This window comes from Paramisgurnus dabryanus, chromosome 12, assembly GCF_030506205.2.
Source record: "Paramisgurnus dabryanus chromosome 12, PD_genome_1.1, whole genome shotgun sequence".
NCBI classification, from domain to species: Eukaryota; Metazoa; Chordata; class Actinopteri; order Cypriniformes; family Cobitidae; genus Paramisgurnus; species Paramisgurnus dabryanus.
Window position 1 is genome coordinate 11,488,506 of NC_133348.1, and position 17,837 is coordinate 11,506,342.

Sequence of the window (17,837 nt, forward strand, 5' to 3'; positions counted from 1 at the left end):
CTTATAGCACTTAAACATGGAAAAATTCTGATTTTTATGAAATGTCCCCTTTAAAGACTTCTTTTCTAAATTATAATTATAAAGAATCCTAATGCAATAAAGTGAAAAATAATGGGAATTTGTTAGACATACAAGGGTATGAACATTGAAACCCATCTGCAGTTAAAGTCACTTATTTAAAATTATATTTTTTACTGTCTTTATTAAAGGGATGGGGGTTGTAAATTGGGAGTTTTCTAAGGTTTGATTGTAGTTATGGGGTAACTGTGGGTTCACACCAGCCGCGTTTGAGACGTCAAATTCGCATCTAGTTTGCTGCTTGAGTTTACTCGCTTCATTCGTGCATTGAAAGCCGCACGTGAAATTCTAGTCATCGAGACATTCATGTGGAAATTTGCGTCATGGGAGGGGCTTCTGCGACTCCGCTCGCTTCCTGTAATCACGTCACTACTAGAGCAAGGTCCTGATTGGTTAACATGGCACGTTTTCCGTCAAGGTTCATAAACACGCGGGAATGAGGCGTAATCGCGTCTACCGCACCTCGCTAACTGTACATTCACATGAGGAGCGTTATCGCTTAACGGAAGGCTTGTCTGAAGCATGGCCAACAGCCAATCACAGTGGCCGCAACCTATGCTCTGGTCTTCCATAAACATAATTGGCTGGCTCTGCCCAAGTTATTTGCAGAAGGCAATCTGATTGGCTGACGCATGCGTTGCCGCTTGAAACGTTGAGAAATGTTCAACTTCTGCCACGAGCAACGGCACTGACGCGGCGCCGACGGATCCACAATTTAGTTAGGCAACTTATGACGTCACACATTAAAAGTGAATGGGAAGCGTTAACGTTTACGCCCCGTGTGAATGCGCTGTAAGCGCCTCATTCGCTCTGCGAAACCTCCAGACGTGCATCAACGCGTCTTCACATTGACTTAACATTGAAATCACTTGCGCTTAAGCCTATACCGTGTTTATGCTTTGTTTAAAAAAAGCATTATTGTTTATATAGTTTACCTTAATTCTGCACACTGTAAAAAATGCATCATGCAGCATTTTTGTCAAATCAACATATGAAGAGTTTCGTTGCATATGAGATAACTCCGTTTTTTTATTTTTCAGAAATGTCGTTTTTTCGTTTCATATAATTTGTCTCTTAATTTTAATCGATGTTTCGTTGATAAGTTTTGTGAATATAAATTAATAAAAACAATAAACTCAACGTCATTAATATTTAATGCTCGTTTAGCCGCTTGCGCTTTTAGCTATTTCTGTGTTGCTAGCGCAGGACGTGCACGGACCTAGCACACTTTTAAAAATTGATGCACTAAGCATTTCTGTAGGCTAAAGGTTTATAGGTTCAAAAATAGTGTCTGTTATAGTTGCCAGCAAAGGACCCAGGTATGACTTTTTGTCAATATCGCACACCCCTAGGCTGCATAAACGCGCAAAGGTAAGCTATTATTAGAGTAATAAGTTATTTTACACTTTTATGCGCATGCCCAGTTACGTGATTGGTCATGTTTCATGCGTTTATGGTCGTGTATAGTGTGGATGAAGATTCTTTTTAAAATGCCAGTATAAACGAGGATCGTTTTCATTTTAAAACGCCGCAAATGCTCTAATATAAACAGGGCCTTTATGAAGTTTGCAGTCTACAAATGCGACCTCCAAAGGATGCAGCCTTTTGTTTGAGAAACGGCCAGCATTTCACCTCCCTGAGAAATCTCATGACATAATTAATTTCGCGATACATCTCGCGAGATCTTGTCGCACCCCTAGTGTCTTGTGATTGGTTGTTTTGAAAAGAGCCCCCTTTGCTGCTTGTTCCTGTGGGCAGGGTTTATGTTAATATTGGGGTTTGTGATGTCACTAACGTCACCAGGAAGAGGCTCAGTTGAAGGCAATCCAGTCATTTGCTGTAGTTTTTAGAAGCAATTTCTGTTAAAGTAAATATCTCCCATGCATTGAACTTTGAGCGTTGTAACTTTGCAAATGCACAAACAGCACTAACTGTAGTTAAGAAAAGTTGAATAAAAATCAACTACAGTACACCTTTAAGATACAAACAGAAATACAGGAAATATGTGCACAAAATGGTACCAATTTTTAGAACAAAGTGACGACTTCTGACAAAAGTCAGTATTTATTGTAAACTCTCTTTGCACTAAACACATCGTGAAGTCTTTTGAGGAGACTGGAGCAGTCATTAGATGAAAATTAGAAATAAGAATTTCATTTCATTTAGGTTTAAGAGACAACAACTAATCTAATGGTGGCCTAAGACTTTGCACAGTACTGTATGTATAGGTAAGTAGCCTGTGTGTTTGTCTAATGAAGGTTGAGATGGCAGCCGTGTTTACAGTATATACATATGTATGTGTTTATATTTTAACACAATGTCACATCCACAGACAGAAGAACAAGCAGCTGTGTTAAGGAGTACAGATGGTTCAGCCCACATGTTTCTCACACTGTACATACAGTATGTTAATGTTTGATGTCTCATGGGGAGGAGTCCTGAGCTCTTTTGCAAGTTAAATAACTTCTGTCAGAATCACACTGGAAGATTGAGTCAGGAGTTTCTCTCATACAGTAATGTGTTTATGGTTAACCAGGTTTATACACTTGTGTTCTGTAGCACAACTCGCTGAATGTTATAGAGTGCAAGATCACCTGATGAACCTCCTGTTATAGGTGAGTTACTTGTGTGTTTGTCTAATGCTGGTTAAGTCAGCAGCCATGTTTACACTAGCATATATCATATTATGTCTGCTGTATGTGTCTGTATACTGTATATGGTCTGTTTGTGTAAATATATGTATGACTTATACTGGCTTTGTTCAGAATTAAATACTGCTTACTGAATGTTTTCTGATTTTGTTAATACTATATGAAGCAATATTTGCATATAACTAGATTACTGAATATCTAATATACAGTATATGTGCAGTATATTATAAAGAATATATTCGCACGCAGTTTGAATGTTGCCAATTAACAGAAAAATGTTTTTACAAAATAAAATATGATTTTTGACAGACAATTATTTGCTTCTATCTGGATATCAGCTACACTGTCAGAGAAGAAAGGTTAAAAATGGCCCCTACCTGTCACTGGGGCGGTACCAAAAGAGTTCATATTAGTACCTCAGAGGTACACATTGGTACCATACTGTATTTGTACCTGACTAGACCTTTATAAAGGGTACTGCCCCAGTGAAATTATTTTTTGGCAAAAAAATTTATTGACAGTGTACTTCAACATTTCTTATCACTTATCCACCACGTACAGTAAAGTATGCGGTTTTCTGTCATTTTGTCTCTAACCAGTGGCGGCCGGTGTCTTTTCTTCAGAGGGGCACAAATTCAAAATATGTGTTCTTAGTGTCGTGTGTTGCTCCTCATGTCAAAATATTTGTTCAGCGCATCATTTGAACCTATGTGCATCACGCGTCATGTCAAAATACATGTCTGCTGCACAAGCATCGAAAGCGTTTATGATAAAAGAGACACTCATGTTACTCGCAAGACGATAACTTAACACTTAACTCATGTGATTAAGCGAGTATCTGGCAAACGCAAGCGTCTCTTTTATCATAAACTAAGGTGACCAGACGTCCCCGTTTTCCAGGGAGAGTCCCGTTTTTGGGTGTTCTGTCCCCGACTGGAGCTGTCCCCGGAAATGTCCCCGTTTTAAAGCACGTCCATAACAACCAGCAAATACACTAAAAAACCAGATCAACATGTAGTCTTTGTAGTACCAGACCGGAGCAGTCATGTAATGATTATTTTCACCAGTAGAGGGAACCTCGAGCTACACTGATTTTTTGTTGCACGCCACTGATTTAGCGAAGAAGAATTTACTACGAGACACACGAGAAAGCGTCATCAAGTTATCATCAATCAAGATATGAAAACAGTTCAAGTTATCGGGGGTTAGGGTACTAACTACTCATGTTTACATTTTGTATTATTTCTTCTGTTTTTAACATTTACAACGCTATGTTATCAGCTGAAGTACCTTAGAAGTAATTTTATGTCATATCATATTTGTGCACTGAATAAAAAAGGGAAAAAATAGATTTAGGCTACAGAAATTGTTCAATTAATTAAATTAGAAACACTAAAAAAATTACTTTCTTACTAAGTATTTTTCTCTTGTTTTTACAAATATTCAAAACTTCTTAAAACAGGATTCATTTCCTTGATAAGCAAAATGCCCTAAGAAAATAAGTAGTTTTTAGACCAAAATATTTAATTCGCAAAAATAAGCAAAAAAATCTTACCCCACTGGCAGATTTTTTGCTTGTTTTAAGCTCAAAGTCAGTTTAGTTTAATATTTTTTGTCTTAAAACTAGATTTTTTCTTAGAGGATTTTGCTTATGAAGAAAATGCATCTTGATTTAAGATTTTTTTGGATATTTGTACTGAAAACAAGACAGAAATACTAAGTAAGAAAGTCATTTTTGCAAAAAAAATTTTGTCCCCATTTTTTTATTTATAGATAACAACAAATGAGATTTTAATGATATTTTGACCATTGAACTAGTAAATGTCCCCAGTTTTCATTTAAAAAAATCTGGTCACCTTAACATAAACCCCTTCGAGGTGCCTGCAGCATGACACACATTTTGACATAACACGTGATACACATAACTTTACATGACGTGCCGAAGACACATTTTGACATGACGAGCCAAACACATGATAGGCTAAATACATGTTGTGATGAACTTCGCATCGTTTGCCCTCGAAAAAACGTGACTGGCCGCCACTGGTTCCACTTGTGTGTGTCACAAATAGCCTGATCTCACGGAAACTTGAACGCATTTTAACAGTTGGTTCAGTTCGTATAATTTTGAGAAAACAACAAAAACAACAATGAAACCCCACCCCTAACCCCAACCTCACAGGGGCGAAATCAAATCGTACAAAAACGCACGAATGTGGTCATACGAATTAGACACCTCGTAACACATGTATGGGTTGCACTTTTACAGTATGTGTACTTACCTTGTGTGTGTGTGTGTATATATGGTAAATATGTTGTACTTACAGACAAATGTGTGGTACTTACTTTTGAGTATCTACATGTAATTAATTGGTATCATTACTGTACTTACCAGTGGTACATACTTGGTAGTTATTATGTAACTCTAGATAAGTACTGGGTAATACCAGATACATACTTATAGTGTAACTAACAAGAAACACTACTGTACTTACAAATTAATGTACAATATAAGTTCTTCACAACAATGCATCTTATTTTATGGTCTTACTAGTTAATATAACTAACCGTGGTATATGTATACTATGCTATATCTTTAGTGGTAATAACTATGTAATAACTGTGTAAAATGCAACACTTTATTTTACGATCCGTGTAGTTACTATGTACCTACTACGTGCATGTATCTGTTATGTATTTAGTGTTGGTAATTGGGTTACAATGGGTTTGTTTTCCTATGCTGTAGATGGCGCTATGCAGCCATGTACTCCTCGAGCATCAAAACAACAGTAAAGAAGTCAGTTCCAAGAGTACTCGGTCTCTGTGTATTATTATTGATTGCTCTACAGAATATAATGATATTCTGAAAAATACAATAAAATTGGCGACGAGGAGTGGAAATATTGACATTAAACCCACCATTTACGGAGAGGATTAATGTACAAGAGTTAGTACGTTATGTGCTGACATTAATGAAGAGTACACGGTGTGGCAGAAGACACTAGCAACAACCGAGGAGTGGGACAATTTAGGATGGCGACTATTGGGCATATTGATGCTTTTGACGAGGCCATCGAACAGTGGACAACATATATTGAACGGTTTGACCACTTCACAAAGGCAAATGATATCGCCGAGGGAAAACTCGTGCCAGTGCTGTTAAGTGTAATGGGCACTAAAACGTACAGCCTTCTACGTAACTTGATCGCGCCTGATAAACCAGGAGACAAAACATATCAGGAGATTGTAGCGACGTTAAGTGAACATTATTCGCCAAAGCCCTTGATAATAGCGGAACGATTCCGTTTCCACAAACGAAATCAACAGGAAGGGGAGACCGTTGCACAGTACGTAGCAGTGTTAAAACAACTCTCTGAACATTGTGACTTCGGTACACATTTGCAGGATGCCCTACGAGATAGATTTGTTTGTGGATTAAACAATGAGGCGATACAAAAGCGACTTCTCACAGAGGCTGCACTTACTTTTCAAAAAGCTGTAGAGATAGCTGTTGCCGCGGAAACGGTCGCGCGTGAAGCACAGCAGCTCAGCAGCTCGCTTAAAGTCAATGCAATGCATGTTTCCTCACCCAAACTGCGACGTAATTGTAAGAGATGTGGAAAAACGAACCACACGGACGAGGACTGCTGGTACAAGGATCAAGCCTGTCATTCATGCGGAAAGAAAGGCCACATCGGACGAGTATGCAGAAATAAACGAAACTTTGAGAAAGAGAGAAAGCACGAGAGTAAGTTTAAGTCAAGTAATCGACGTAGTAAAGTGGATAAGAGACGGGTACATCATTTGGACACAAGTGTAAGACAAAGTGGTGAGTCCAGTTCAGACACTGAAAAGGAAATGGCACTGTATATGGTGACTAGAAGTGAGCAACTGACACACATTTGTATAACGCCAGAAATTGAAGGGAAAATGATTGAAATGGAACTGGACACAGGTGCTGCGGTATCATTGATTTCAAAAGGAAAATATGACAGTAACTTGCAGCACATTCCTCTGCAGCCAACTGACATAATATTGAAAACATACACCGGTGAAGCACTAGCGCCAGTAGGGGTTATCAGTGTAGCTGTCAAGTTGAACAATCAATTGGCACAATTGCCTTTGTATGTTGTTAATAGTGATGCACCACCATTATTTGGTAGAGAATGGCTGAGAGCTATAAAACTAAATTGGCAAGACATAAAAACAGTCAAGCATGGAGCCACAGACACTATGGAGAGTGTGTTAAAACAACACTTCCAAGTTTTTGGAAAAGAATTAGGCACCATGAAAGGAATTGAGGCAAAAATTACACTGAAGTCTGGCCATACCCCAAAATTTTTCCAGCCACGGGTAGTACCTTATGCGATTCGACCAAAAGTGGAGGCTGAATTGACACGTTTGACAGAGATGGAAGTGATTTCACCAGTGCAGTACAGTGAGTGGGCCACACCAGTGGTACCTGTAATAAAAAAAGATGGCTCAGTAAGATTGTGTGGTGATTTTAAAGTGACACTCAACCCAGCCATTTGTGTAGATCACTACCCAATCCCACGCATAGAAGATCTTTTTGCATCTCTGGCTGGTGGTAAATTATTCAGTAAGTTGGACTTGTCGAGCGCTTACTTGCAGATGCCGGTAGCACATGAGTCGAGAAAACTACTCACCATATCCACTCATAAAGGGCTATTCTGTTATAACCGTTTACCCTTCGGAATTGCCCCAGCACCTGCATTATTTCAGAAAGCAATGGATCAAATCCTTTTGGGAATTCCAAACACTCACTGCTATCTTGATGACATACTGATAACAGGACGGGATAATGTGGAACACCTCAAGACATTAGACCAAGTACTCACCAGACTGGAGGAATATGGTCTGAGATTGCAGCGTGAAAAATGTGAATTTTTCAAACAGTCACTGGAGTATCTGGGTCACTACATCGACGCAGCTGGATTACACAAATCGTCAGAAAAGATCAAAGCCATAATGGAAGCACCTGCACCGACCAATGTAAGTCAATTACGCTCTTTTCTTGGGATGATCAACTACTATGGCCGTTTCATTCCGAATCTGGCATCCCTTTTGAATCCCCTGAATGCGCTTTTATGTAAAGACAAGAAATGGTGCTGGAGTGTGGCATGTGAACAATCATTTCAAGAAGTGAAGGATATCCTTACGTCACCAGCTGTACTCACACATTATGACCCAGCACTTCCCATTCGTCTCGCCTGTGATGCTTCCCCATATGGGGTAGGGGCAGTGATATCACATGTGTGCCCTGATGGGGAGGAAAAGCCAATTGCTTTTGCACCCAGGACTCTCAGTAAAGCGGAACAAAATTATGCTCAGATTGAGCGTGAGGCTCTGAGTATAATTTTTGGAATTCGCAAATTCCATCAGTACTTATACGGAAGGAGATTTACCCTTTTTACGGATCATCAACCTCTAACGGCTATTCTCAGTCCCAACAAGAGCATTCCATCCATGGCAGCAGCTAGAATGCAACGATGGGCCCTGATATTAGCCGCCCATGACTATGTCCTTGAGTATAAGAAAGCAGCCTTACATGCCAACGCAGACGGACTGTCGCGGCTGCCTTTACCGGTGACACACACTGAGAAAACGGACACTGTGGATGTGTTCTATGCTGCCCAGATAGCCACCCTGCCTGTAAGTAGTGCTGAAATAAGACGTGACACCCTAAAAGATCCCAGTTTGTCACCTGTGCTGGACATGGTCTCAACTGGACGATTTCCAAAATTTAAAGAGGTACCTCAAGGCTTGTTACCTTTTGTGACACGTCGCAATGAGCTCACAGTTGTTCAAGGATGTTTAATGTGGGGAAGTCGTGTCGTGGTACCAACCAAGCTTCGCAACCGGGTGTTAGCTGATCTGCATTTGGGCCATCCCGGGGTGGTAAGGATGAAACATCTGGCCCGTAGCTATGTCTGGTGGCCGGGAATCGATGGACAGATTGAATCTCAGTCCAAAACATGCCAGTCTTGTCAGCGGATCCAAAATGCCCCCTGTCCTGCACCACTTCACCCATGGGTTTGGCCAGCTCATCCTTGGGAGAGGATTCATGTGGACTTTGCTGGTCCTTTTGAAGGCCATATGTACTTCATTGTAGTCGATGCGCACTCCAAATGGCCAGAGGTCTCAATTATGGATAGTACTACCACCAGCAAAACCATCCAGGTCTTACGAGGACTTTTCAGTCGTTATGGCATCCCTAATGTCATTGTCAGTGACAACGGCCCTCAGTTTTGTGCTGAGGAGTTCTCATTTTTCCTGAAGGCAAATGGGGTGCAACATATTCGATCTGCTCCATATCACCCCTCTAGCAATGGGCAAGCTGAACGTTTTGTCCAAACATTCAAACATGCTCTAAAAGCTTCAAAAGGGTCAGCTCCAATACAACAGAGACTTGATGGATTCCTGTTAACATACAGAAACACTCCACATGCTACCACTAAGGAGTCACCTGCAATGCTTTTCCTCAATCGCAAACTACGTACCCGTCTGGATCTCCTAAAACCTAGTCTCGCCAAAACAGTGAGTCAATCCCAGGATGCACAGCAGTTACGACGCCAAAAACACTCTAAATTCAGAGAATTTCACACTGGAGAGTCCGTTCTTGCTCGTGACTACAGAAAGGGGGGAAAATGGATGCCGGGAGTGGTGATGTCCAAAACGGGACCTGTCTCCTATATGGTTAACGTGGGTGCTTCTGGAATCTGGAAACGTCATGTAGATCAATTACTGAAACTAGGGACTGAATCCTCTGAAAACCAGATGGAACCAGAAGTTCCTGCTGAGCCTGATCATTTTCAGGCACCTCCGCATCAGGAGAACATCGGAGAGAAATCTGGCAATCTTGTAGAGATGATGATGGACAAACCAGGGTCAGGCAACATTGACAAATCAACTTCAGAGACTTTGCAAACGGGAGAGACTATTAAGCGTTATCCTACCCGTCTCACTAGACCACCTGACCGTTATCAAGCATTCTAATATATATATATAAAACTGATAGATTCATGAAGAGTATGATGTGTTCACTAAGTAGTGTTTAAAGTTGCATTCAAGAAAAGAAATATTTATTTTGTTGTGTTGACAACCTTTGATTTAAGTGGGAGGAAATGTTATGTATTTAGTGTTGGTAATTGGGTTACAATGGGTTTGTTTTCCTATGCTGTAGATGGCGCTATGCAGCCATGTACTCCTCGAGCATCAAAACAACAGTAAAGAAGTCAGTTCCAAGAGTACTCGGTCTCTGTGTATTATTATTGATTGCTCTACAGAATATAATGATATTCTGAAAAATACAATAGTATCCAATAGTTAATGCGTACAATATTCAATGCTTGGGTTTAAAAAGTACAATAAAAGGTGCAGTGTGTACATTTTTGCGGCATCTAGTGGTAAGGTTGCGCATTGCAACCAACGGCTCAGTCCACTGCTCCCCCTCGCTTTTGAAAAGCATAGAGGAACTATGTTAGCTGCCACCGGACAAACATGTAATCGTCGGAGACAACTTAGTAAAAAAAGTTTGTCCATTTAGGGCTTCTGTAGAAACATGGCAGCACAAAATGGCGGCTTCCATGTAAGGGGACCCTCTGTGTATGTAGAAAAAAACATCTCATTCTAAGGTAATAAAAACATAACGGTGCATTATGACCCCTTTATACACCCCTGATAATATAGTTTTGTATAATATTTTGCATTTATGTCAAGAGATCCTTCTAAAAATTACACACTGCACCAGACCCGGGGCCAGACCATAACTAACAGGGGGGCACTTGGCTTCCAACGGGGGGGCACGCAATAGCCATAACTTGCAAAAACAAGACATTAAAACAACAAATACAGTGCAAGCACACACTCATACAACTGGTACAGACTGTCAGCTCATTTCCCGTATAAAGTGCAAAAGACCACAAACTATGCGCAAAACTATTGAACTTCGACCGCGGCGCTCGCGCAAGCTGAGCTCCGCTGCGCTCGCGCTTTGCTCGACGCAACAACAAACCGCCCTCGTGCGGCGCAAGCCATTGAAATGAATGGGTTTCATAGCGCAGCGCACACCGCGTCCTAGCTTTAAAGAAGCCGCTTTATCCATAATCACGTCATAATGCTGTTAACGGTCTATAGCCACACTTCACATTTAAGCTTACGGAATTTAAAACAACGCTAACTTACCTTTAAAATAGCTGAAGACGGCGTGTAAGAACATTAAACTTCCTTAAAACAGTGTCCTGTAGATTTGTAAATTCCACCTCGACCTCTAATCTCTGAGTTTGAGCCAGTCTGTGTTTGCATGAAGTCAGATGAAGCAGGCGGTGCTGGTTCGTTCTAAATGTTCTAATATCCATATTTTAAACGATCCATAAAATGCTGCGAAAAAACACGTTTCTAGTATTAAGTCACAAATATGCTAAAGACGTAAGACGCATGAGACGCGGCAATACATCCAATCAGAGAAACTGGACTTTTTTAATTAAAGAAAACATATATCAACTATATTTTCCTCATTTGATTACATTACAAGTCATGAAACATTCAATGTTTAATTTATTTTAATTATTCTTGATACATATTAAATTAATAAAAACTTTGTAGGGGGGCACAACAACCTGTTTAGGGGGGACACTGCCCGCGAATGCCCCCCCTTGATGCCGGCCCTGCACTGCACCTTTAAAGTCGCCATGAAACGGAAGTAGCGATTGCCTTATTTTCCCCGTGGTGACGTATATCCGAATGAAACGGCTTTTGAGATGAAATAAGGCAGGGCTGGATTTGAATTTGTCCATCGAGATCTGATTGGATCGTTTGAAGTTGGGTCGTGTTGCTAATTGCTAATCACTGCGATCTTCTCCCGGACCCCGCCCACCTGCCATACTTTTGACCGGAAGTGAAGAGAGATCGTTTTGAGGAGGGGAGGAGATTTGCATTTTTGATTAAAGATTATGAGCACACACGAATTTTTAAAAAATAATGAAGCTCACAGATAAGTCATTTGTTAATAATACCACACTATTAAAAATACATATATAGTTTTTCATTTCAATTTCATTGCGACTTTAAGTACAAAAAAATGGCACATTAGTAATGTTTGGTATTAGTTATCATATACATACACTATATGTGCTGCTTATTAACACTGGCCTCTATGTACTACACCCTTACCATGTACATACATTGTGTATGCACAGTAGTGTTTGTTATTAGTTATCATATTATATACAGTATTATGTACATGTCATTAACCCACACTTGCCTGTAAGTACTTACTTATATTGCACATTCATTTGTAAGTTCAGTAGTGTTTACTGTTAGTTACTATATACCTACACTCTAAGTATGTAGCTGGTATTACTCAGTACTTATCTAGAGTTACATAATAACTACATAATTACTAATTAGTAATAACTACTAATAATACCATTTAATTACCATGTAGATACTCAAAAGAAAGTACCACACATTGTCTATAAGTACAACATAGGTACTATCTGTACGTTGTAAGTACATGCACTGTAAAATAAAGTGCTACCCATGTATGTTAATAGTCCAGTGGACTAGTTAAATTGTGAATGAAACTGTGAAGTCCTGCACATAAAAATGTTATAATACCATATTAAGGTGTGCGAACTAGAGACTTTACAGAAGGGCCAAAACAAAAAAATGACCAGGTTTGATCTGACTTTCGCACTAATTTCAATCTTTTATAACTTCAAATTGATTAAGAATTCACTTGTGTCCTTTTTACAGCAGAAAGATCTTGTCATTTTATATACATATGTATTATATACATATTCATTTGAACCAAAATCTCACTTACACCCTTCTTGTTCTTAGCCCTCGATATCTTTCTATTTAATAATTTTCCCATTTTTTTTTGTGTGACTTATTTTCTTTTTTCACGTAAAGCCACTTTGAAGCAATGCAACATCATAGTAAAGCGCTATATAAGTAAACTTGACTTCATATACTCAGCTGTATTGTTTAACCTGCATGTCAGTACAAATCTTTGCACATAAAGGGTGTGTCACAAATTCTTCAATGGATGCAGAAATGTTTCAGGCGTCAGTTTTGCACTACTGGGTGATCTGCTTAAGCTCACTTCAGTGCTGTTAGTTTATTGCTTTGGAAGTTCCCTTAGATATCTCAAATAGTTTTGAGGGGATTCATGCGTGACTGTTAAATAAACCCAGCACAAAGGTTTATTACTTGAGCTTTGATCAAAATTGTAAAAAATAATTGCATAGTATTGATTTTTCTGTTTGATGCTCAGATGATTTGGATTTTGATGAGAAAATTAAAGGAGGATTAAAATGTCATCTTTGATTTTCTGACTCGAATCGCTTGTGCAAACCTGAGCACAATTTGAGCCGGTCAGATCTCATCTGAAGACGCAGGAGTATTAAAGTCCGTTTTTTAGGACAGAGATATCACACTCTCAGACAAAAGGGAGGAACCTTTTCAAAAAGTACCTAAAAGTTGCACATTGGTACCTCAAAGCTATATGGCCTTCAATCCCACATGGAGAGCTTTATATCCCCTATAAACGCCCTCGAGCACACTACAAGTCTGTTACGTTGTGACTCAGTTCTAGTAAAGACGCTCCCAAATCCCAAGAACATGCAGCGGCATGAAAGTCTGCATGTTGACAGGAGAAACTTCCCGTGTGTGTGTGGAAGTATGTAGGAGACGTCCGTAAGGTTACGTGAAATCACAGCAACCCGCCGTTTACTTAACCAGACTCCGGTGTTGTCCGATCCTCAGGTAAGACTGATGAAGTGTTTTCTCCTCTTTATCTCTTTCTTTCTTACAATTTCCTGGACTAAAAAAGGCGTCCGTCTCCGTAGGGGGAGGGATGGTGTTGAAAGTCTTTGTTGGAGTGACAAAGAAAGAGAGAAGGTTAGGAGAGGTGAAGCAGTACGGGAGACAGACTCTTGATGAACATGTGCCTTAATCAGTCAGCATGGGCGATCCGGATTTGTTCTTGACTTTCTGGTTCCTTTGACCCAAACGTTTTATTTTTGATATGGTTTAAGCAGGCACTTCATAGAAAGGATCAACAGACATGAGATTGTGAGTTGTTGTTACCATTTTGGGTCAAATTAAATTATATCGCAGGTCATATTTCATGCCAATATCAAAACAAGGGCAGACGTTGAGGTTTAACTTTCTTAAACACAACTGTTTCATTTCCTTCTAGTTCAAACCTTTAGACTATATGCCTGTTAACATAATGTGACATCATGAGGTTGGGTTTGATACATCGCTATAAGACATTGAATTAAGTGGTGGTCTTGAGTTACAACAAATTTCCTATGGTCTTTCCGACTCCATCAGGTTTCTCTAATGGATGATGTTGTATTTTGCGACATCTTTACAAGCCTTCAGGTCCTGATGCAGAGGAGCATCTCCATCACACAATGTGTCTACCATTAGACGTTGACTTTAAACTCTTACAAAAATTAACCATGGGTTTTTGTCGTATTGATTACCATTGGCCAAACCAGGATTTTACTACAGCAACAATGGTTTTTGCATCACAACCTTGGTTATTCGGTGGTAGGCATAATTTAACAGTTTTTGGCTTTAACTGTAGTAAAACCATGGTTAGTTTTCATAAAGTTATCATAGTGAATGTGACTAAAAGCTGATATTGTTTCCGGAGTTTGTCAGATCTCTGAAGCTCGTCCTCCGGTCTCACTTACCTTCATGCACACTAACTCAGTTTGAGATCTCTGTACATCTAGAGCTGTTCAGTTTATTAATAACTTTCTTTTAATTAACCCAATTCTAGCTATCGTACTATTGTTTGGTATTTTATAAAGTCCACAGTATTTAGTAAGGCCAATTTAGTATAGCAATTCATTTTATCTTTGGACTGTGAGGAGAAAGTGGGGCACATGGAGCAAACCTTCACCGGCATAGAGAGAGCATTGCACTGTCAATACTTCACCTTTTTAAAGGGGACCACAACTAGGGACCATTTTTTCTGACAGTGTAATTTAACCCCTTCAGACCTGATTTTTCAGGTGTTTAATCTGTGTGCCTTATTTTGATTGGTTAATCAGCATTTTTTTGTTTGAACCACAAAACAGGTGATGTCCATTCCAGTGTACGCAGGGTCTGAAGGGGTTAAGCTTTTGTGTTTTTCGAAGACTTTCCACTGTGGTTTCTTTTTTTTTTACTTTAAATGAGGGTATTTTGTGAGAAACCTGACCAACAGTAGTGTCAGTTATACGTTTTCTGATATAAACGTACCTGTGTTTGCCTGTTAAAAGCAACCCATTCTCATGAAGTGCGTATAAATAGCACGCAACGTGAAAAGTTGTGATATATATATATACGCCAAATTTCAATTTTGCATGCATATGATACTTCATTCCGTTCACATAATACGGCACATCTTTTGTGTCGTTTTATGTATTGGTTTCTCTTTTTTTTGTTTTTTCACGAGTTAGCATAAATGTAATCGATAGGGAATGAGATAAAGCATATTTGGTGTCCTGTCCAAGAGGAGGGCTTGGAATTTTAGCCCGAACCCAGAGTACTCCCACCTCTTTTACTGGGATAAATGTAACTAGCTGAGAGTGAGGTGATGGAGTGAAGGGATACTGTCGTGGGACAGAGGTAAGGAACCGCTAGTTATAGGCACCTTTTCGCACAGATTGGTTGGATCACATGACCATGTCCTTTCCGAACTTAGTTTAAACTATTATCGCTTGGGTTTGGGTTAGATTTGGGATTTGTCATTTTATATCTATAGACGGTTTCATTGGACACACGTGCGTTGTCGCGGTTACGCATCTGGTCGAAACTTTACTTCCGGTTTCTGTTTGTTTAATGGTCTGACTAGTGGCTAAAATGAATTCTGGAACAAATACCTCGTTGAAAGTAACAAATGTTTTGGTTTCCTAAAGACGAGGGGAGACGGCGATCGTGAATAACATGATATCACAAATTACATGAAATAGTCACAAAATATTTAGCAAATTTTTCCGTGTCATTGTCACATATTTCCGCCATTTTACGTTTCCGTGCAACGACTATCTTTTCGTGTCAGTTTCACGTATTGGTTACTCAACTGTTTCTCCTTAAATCATTGTCGCTTCGGTTTGTGGTTAGATTTGCTGTTTGCGCAAGGATTTCACTTTAAGTATTGGTTTAGACTATTTTTTCGTATGATTTTTAAAGCATTGTCGCCTGATGTTAGGGTTAGAGATGGGTTTGGGTAAAGATGTCAGTTTATTTAACAGAAAGTCGTTCTAACCCCAAACTGAAGCAACAATGAAAATAGGAAAAAAAATGTAATAACCAATACGTGAAACTGACAGGAAAAGAAAGTTGTGGCACGGACACGTAAAATGGTGGAAATACGTGACAATGACAATTTTAATCCATGGTTGCTTGGAGTTGGAGTTAGAATTGGGGTTTTGGGTTATGATGTCATTACGTAACAAAAAATTGTTCGAACCCTAAGCAACAATGGTAAAAAAAAACTAAAAAAAAATGAAGAAGGCAATGCATAAAACAATGCGAAAAGATGCTCTGTATTAAGTCAACAGGAAGGGCTGGCGTATCATTTGCACACAAAATTGAAATTTGGCGTATGTTTTGCACGACTTTTTACACTGCATGCTATTTATACGCATTTCATGAGAATGGGCTGGTTAAAAGTAACCACCGTGATGATGGGTGCTGTCAGAGTGTTGCTATTATTAATGGTTTTGGCTGGATTGTAGCATATTGCTAGGTGTTTATGGGTTCAAAAATGGTTCCTGTCACTCAATTCATAGACCATTGCATTGCAATAGACGTGCAAAAAATACAATGGAAGTCTCAGTGTCTTTCAAAATATGAATGTAAAAAAAGCTTGCATGTCTCTCTCATATGTTGGTCTTTAGATATGACTCAACTATAATTTCGTCTCATAAAAGCCCTACACTAATTGAAATTAATTTCTTTTAATTCAATAAAATATTTGACGACAGTACTGTATGTAAGATATATGTACTATTCCAAAAGAATCATCCTCATCCCTAGCAAGCGATCGCCATCGTTTCACTGTCTAGGTGTACTATAAACCTGATATAGTCCTGCTATGATTTACCCACTTCAAGCCAAAATACGCTTGAATTTGGTTCATGTGCTTTTGCCACAATAACTGTAGGCCTAAAGCAAAGCTAACAGGAGCTGCGTTCCCATTACCCATTAAATTGCACAAATTGACATTGCGGATTGAAAAAAAAGGTCAGTGGTAGCATGTCAATTTCACAAAAACGACCCCAAATATTGCAAAAAAAAAAATGTACTCTGCCATGATGTGGTTTTTCAGCCAATTCGGAAAAGGTGTATTTCGCAAATCTAGACTGCAATGAAAACTTAATACGAGTAATTCACATAATTGTTCCTTAAAGGTGATGCGGTGAGTGCCAAGTATAAGACGCTTTCCTTGCCAACATTTTTGGATAATACTACATCTTTTTTTATTTAAAATAATGTACTATTACACACCTCATACGTTGCCGCTCCTAAGTATAAGGGGCTTTTCTTGGCATTAATATTTGGATAAACCTCTTACGTCTCCTTCGCCTAGTGCGGTGGATGTGATATTAGTAAACCCTCCAACATCAGTTGACGTGATGTTTGGAATAACTTCTCGCGAGAAGAAAACTATGTTTCAGTCACATATCATCGATTAACGGAAACACTGTTGGTGTATGCTACAGATTAACTAAAGAAGCAGGGCGTTCCTCGAAGTAATCCCATAACTGTCTAGAATTACCGGATCATTTATTTCGGAACCATTTCATCTTATTGTGTTCACTGTACTGTGAGCTTTACAATATCCTCAGACTCAGAAAAACTTTTTACATAAACTATTTTACATTACTGTGTGAATTACCCATTGCACACTGTCAATTCTGGTATTAAATATCCAAATTTTTACTGTGTCTTTAAGGCATATGCATCTAAATATCTGTCGGGGTTAAGATGGGTCAGTAACATTCTTTAAACCAATGATCAAGTTGTGACGCGTTGCAGGTCTGTGAAACCGCAGGAGATTGTTGGTGTAGAAACATT

The 17,837-nt window shown here is 39.2% G+C and overlaps 1 protein-coding gene across 2 annotated transcripts in view; it reads left to right on the top strand.

Moving 5' to 3' along the window:
• Positions 1-2,553: 2,553 nt before the first annotated feature.
• pak6b (p21 protein (Cdc42/Rac)-activated kinase 6b) overlaps positions 2,554-17,837 on the top strand; it is a 37,515-nt gene continuing 22,231 nt past the window's right edge. Inside the window, exon 1 of one of the 2 annotated variants that reach the window (XM_065256441.2) lies at positions 2,554-2,693. The gene's annotated coding sequence lies outside the window, so the exon portion shown is untranslated. Of the gene's footprint in view, positions 2,694-13,365; positions 13,521-17,837 lie in introns of those variants that run through there. The other variant, XM_065256442.2, reaches the window with a different exon arrangement.